This window comes from Capsicum annuum, chromosome 1 (genome assembly GCF_002878395.1).
Source record: "Capsicum annuum cultivar UCD-10X-F1 chromosome 1, UCD10Xv1.1, whole genome shotgun sequence".
Lineage (NCBI taxonomy): Eukaryota > Viridiplantae > Streptophyta > Magnoliopsida > Solanales > Solanaceae > Capsicum > Capsicum annuum.
The window spans coordinates 98,888,168-98,893,739 of NC_061111.1; the positions used below are offsets into that span (position 1 = coordinate 98,888,168).

At 34.9% G+C, this 5,572-nt stretch overlaps 1 pseudogene; it reads left to right on the plus strand.

Annotated features, from left to right (window-relative positions):
* The first annotated feature begins 3,813 nt into the window (after positions 1-3,813).
* On the plus strand, positions 3,814-3,914 carry LOC124892073 (annotated as a pseudogene).
* Positions 3,915-5,572: the final 1,658 nt, after the last annotated feature.

The following is a 5,572-nucleotide window of genomic DNA, read 5'->3' on the forward strand; positions in this document are numbered from 1 at the left end:
TACGAAAGGTATCTCCCATGAAGGGAGTAATGCAATTTTGTAAGACGGGGAATCTCAATCCCCGAGTTGCCGGTCCTTATGTGATTTTGTGGAGGGTTGGTAATGTGTCTTATGAATTGGATTTGCCTTCTTGTTTGAGATCCATTCATTTGGTATTTCGTGATCTATGCTGAAGAAGTGTCTTGGTAATCCTACTTCGGTGATTCCTTTGGAGGGCTTGGGTATCTCGGATTCTCTATCTTATGAAGAGGTCCCCATCGAAATCTTAGATAGGCAGGTTCGTCGGTTATGGACCAAGGAGGTGGCCTCGGCTTAGTTTATATGGTGGAACCATAATGTGGAAGAGGATACATGGGAAGCGTAGGAGGACATGAAGTCCAAGTATCTGTATCTGTTTTCTGCTCCTGGGATTAGTGTGGAAGGTATGTGTTCTTCAACATACTTTTGTTTTCAAACTTTGTTAAATGATAGATTAATATCTTTGTCTCTGCGTTTTCTAATTTAGTTAAAGTTTGGATTGATATTTGTTGTGCCCAAGTGCACACACAAGTGTACGTGGTCTCACCAAGTAATAAAGTGGCCTTAAATAAAGTTGAATATCGATCCCTTAGAGAGTTGTGTTAAAAAACTATCAAATTCTAGTTCACAATTGATATTAAAGTGGTGCAATGTAACCAAAAGAATTTTACAAGTTTGTAAAAAAGAAGTAAACTAAAATAATGCAGAAAAGTAAATACTTTGGATAATCAATAGATGAAAACTCAGGGTTAAAGCATTATGAACAATCATGCTTCTCTATTGAACTTCATTCTTTAGATTGCCTATCTTGGTTGTTGATTCGTAGGGTTTACATATGATCATGTTTTCCTAACCTCTAATATTCTACCTAACTAGACATTTCAACTACATCGTTGATCAGGGATTTAATAATCCAATTATATGCATTAATATGTCATCCTACATGTGAACCAAGCAAGGCTTCTAGGTATATCCCTATCCAAGTCGATAATTCAAATTCCTTATTCATTAAAAAAATAAGAACCTCACTTTATTTATCCACGCATTCTATCATCCTATTCCCTCTCGCGAGTTCACAAGGTCAAAAATTGATATATTTTAAGGGTTGAAAATCCTTAAAATAGTTAAAACAAGGATAAACAAACACCCAAATATGATAAACAATACAAACAAATTCAATTCAAAGCGAAAGTAAACATGTTCCTGGCCTTAACCCTGGAAAGGGGGCGTTTTGCCACTCATCGGCATAACCGTAATCAATCTAGTTGAATACCTGATTTAATCCATTAAGAAGATAAAGTGAACAGAAATAAACCCTAAAAAAAGTGTTTAGAAGCCCCTCTCCAAAGCCAAAAACGTCCAAAAGTTATCCAAAAGTGATTCATAACAAGTACACGAGTCCTATATATATAGTAGACAAAGTTTGCCATGTGTGGAATAAAGGGTGAGGCGCATCACTATCTCCCCTGGACTAATCGGTGCAATTAAATTATCTCTCCACTGGACTAAGGTGTGTGACGCACTGCTTACTTCCTTGCAGAATGGTCCGCGATGCCCCTATATCTCGTAGGCTCACTGGAAATGGCCACTTTGACATTTAACTCTCCTTGTGCATTTCTCCTTCAACCCCAATACTTATGGTGTTGTTTTGCCTTGATTTATGTTTTTTAAAAAATCCATATATCCTCATAATCAACTCACCAATCGTCCTATAACATTAAACACCATGGATTAAATCTCAAAACAACAAACAATCCATAATGATGAACTAGAAACTTAAGCTAAGGTTGGGCTTGCCCACATTGATCTTTAACTTATTATTTTGACTGTTGGCTCGATTAAATTGCACTTTGAACATTATAAACAGGTTTTTCCACTCTTAATTACACAATCAAACCATTAGGAACTCATTATACACATTAGAATTCATCGAGATTGACTAGACAAACACCTAGCTAAACCTAGTAAAACTAGTTTTCTTGTCTAGACTCTAAATGATCAATTTAAGTACAAACTTGTTTGAAAAAACCTTTAAACATTTGAATCACATACTTAAAAACTTTGATTCTTATTTATATAATTATTTACTCATTAATCAAGAAGTCCTCAAAACAAGTCTAAATAAGCTAGGATAACCACACTATGGTGCATAAAACCACCTTAGATCACCACCCCACACTTAAAGCCTTGTTAATCCTTAAACTAATCTTTACTCTAAGCATCATATGCTGAGGTGACTCTACACTTCTACCACCTACAATACACTCAATCTAGTACTATAGTGACAATACAAAATGCAAGTTTCTACACTAAGTAGGTTACATACACAATTAACAGTTTAAGAATACTACTCACCTAGTTAGCAAACTCATGCATATCATCCAATAAAATACGTCATACAACTCACCCAAATTTTATTAAACCTGTTCCCTCACAATAGGAGAGTTACCCAATATGACTTACATCGATGCTATTAATCACAGAATGTGTACAAGAATCAAATTGCGCTCACTCTCACAAGGAATTCACATGTTACACAAGATGAACCATATGCTTTCCCATAGTTTAGTAATTAACTAATATCAAAATATTAATCTTAGGATCAAATAGGTCTTTATGGGTTGAAATGTAGGCTAAGGGATGGGAAGGAACTATTTTGGCCTGTAATAGTGACAATCTTCCCTAAGCTCTTAAATACATCACACTATACAATTAAGGCCAATCTGCAACAACCAAGTTTCACCTCTAATACATTTACACATCTTTTGTTTTACCCCATCTCATTAATCTCATTCACAAATAATATGGTGGGAGTATTCTTTATTCTTAACATACTCAACTCCCAACCACAACACATAACATTTTTACACTCCAATGACTTTAACTTTAGGGATTTAATTTCACCTTTCTCCTACTTGACTTTCCAACTCTTTAACTTAATTAATTTCTTACTAAAGCTCTTAGGAGCTTTGAATCGAATTAAGGTCAATCAAAGAAGGGGATTAGGCTAAATATGAGGATGACAAAGAATAAACTGAAGGATCAATGGGGATCACTATGATTATGCACAAGGGTAGGTAAAAAGAAGTTATAATCTTGGCTTTCAAAGAGTTGCCTAATCTTTTCCCAAACCGACACTCTTTATTTCGCTTTGCACACACACTAGGCAAGTTCTAGGGATTACATGCATCAAGGAATATACTACAACCTCACACACACATGGAACATTCTTAATGCAATTAGGATCATCATAGACTCTCAACCAAACAACAACATGAATTACAACTAAGCCAACAAGTACAGAGTCATAAGCACAAACCAGGAAGTCTCAAAAGTAGTAAGTCACACAATCAATAGGCTTTTACAACCAAAAACCTTGCATCATGTAATCAAACATAGCACCAAAAAGAACATCCCACACTTATTCCTAACACAAAAATTTTAAAATTACCCTAAAAATGGGAATTTCCCCACCCTATACTTAAAAATCTACTTTGTCCCTAAAGTATACTTAAAAGTAGAGATATAAATACTCTTTGAGGCCTCTATGCCTAGTTAGTAGCATCTTTATATGTCAATAGGGTTCGAGGACCCCACACTTAGTCTTCACCATGCTCCTTGGCTTAGTTTTTTGATACTCAAACTTCACATCAACCCGTGACTCAAAAAAACTAAAACTAGTGAAGTAAAAACTAAAAATACTAAAAATAAAACATACCTTAACTTGGGTTGCCTCCTGTTGCATTCCAACGCACACACAAGTGCACGTGATCGTACAAGTATGAACAAGAACATCATTAAGGGAAATTTTTGAGCATACTCTTAAATCTCTCCCAAGCTTGGTAGAGATTCTCCTCTTCTTTCTGTATGAAACTCAGAATCTCACTTCTCAAATGTGCATTTTTCCATGATGGAAAGGATCAAATAAGGAACTTTCGAGCTAGATATTCCCAAAAAGTAATGGAGAGTGGTGGTTCAGCATGTAATCACCTCTTTCCTTCCCCAATTAGAGAAAAAGGAAAGAGTGTCAACCTGACATAATCAATATTCACCCCTTCATAAATGTAAGTATTACTTATTTTCAGGAAGGTCTATATGTGCTACTGGAGGTCTTCATATGAAAGGCCATAAAATTGCCCTGTTGAATTCAATAATTGGACCATATTCTACTTCAATTCAAATCAACCACCTAGCTCGGGCTTGTGAATACTATTAGTCACATGGTTCGTGAATGGGATTTTAACCTCACAAATAGTTCTAGTAGTTGGTTGAGCAGGAAAAGCTGGGACATTTTCGGCATTTGGATCCATAGGGTCATTAGGATAAACTGGATGAGCCATTTAAACCTGTTGAAGGGGATATTGATCTCTTCGCCTTTGTTGAAATATCATTTCTAGTTCTGCAAAAGTCTCTAACAATTCTTTATCTCCCACCAGTCCTATAGTCAACTAATCCTGCAAAAATTCAGCTGCTAAGATCAAGTTGCTAAAACTTAAAATTATTATCAAAAACCAAAAATTTAGAAATTTACTAATTTTAGTAGTCCCTGGCAACGGTGCCAAAGGTTAATTGTGAACCACCACACACGGAAGTGCACATGATCATACAAGTAATATAGTGACTTAGACAGTAAGATATCATTCCCACGAAGACTAAGTGACTAGAAATTTAACTAACTTTTAGTTTTAGACATAGTGGTATTAAGTCTTGTAAAGTATGAAGATGTTTGTGAAATTTAGAATAATAATGTAAATTAATAAATAAGAAATAACAATTTGTGACAATCGTAAAGCAAGCAATGGTTGTAAGAAGTAATGATTAGAATTCCAGAGTTGAGGTACATCTAATTATCATACAATTCTATCTTCTTGTCGCATTCTAATTGGGTATCGCAATGTTGATTCGCAAGGTTTATAGTTTGATCTTAGTCTCCCAGCCTGAAATTTTCTATCAATTGAATATTGCAAATACAACTCCCACAAAGATACAACAATTCTTCTAGATTCTTCGTTATCTTCTTGTAATTAAACCAAGCACGGCTTCTAGGTATATCCATATCCTAGATGCTAATTCAACCCTTTATGTCATAAAAAGATAAGAACTTTTCTCCTTAATTTCTTCATTCTATCCAACTATTATCCTCCCAAATTCACATGGAAATATAGATTTATTCTAATGGTGGCCACTCATCAAAATAGTAAGCTCAAGAAATTAAGAACAACTCAAATGATAATTCAAAAAGAAACTACAATATAGAATATCAAAGAGTAATCATGTTCTTGACCTCAAACCTAGGACAAGGGTGTTTAGTCACTCATGTTAGAATTCAACATCAAAAATAAGCAATTAATCATACCCAAAATTAATATTTAAGTAAAAAAGTTCAAAAGAATATCTAAGAACCATAAAAGAGAGAATTTTATGCTTTTCCGCCACTGCTATGCTTGCCAAGAGTGGTTGAAATTATATTCACGTTTTCCTTTTATGCGGAGCAAAATTTAGCCTGGGTGGAGTCTACCATGCATCGTATATTTCATCTCTGTGCACTAGAGCG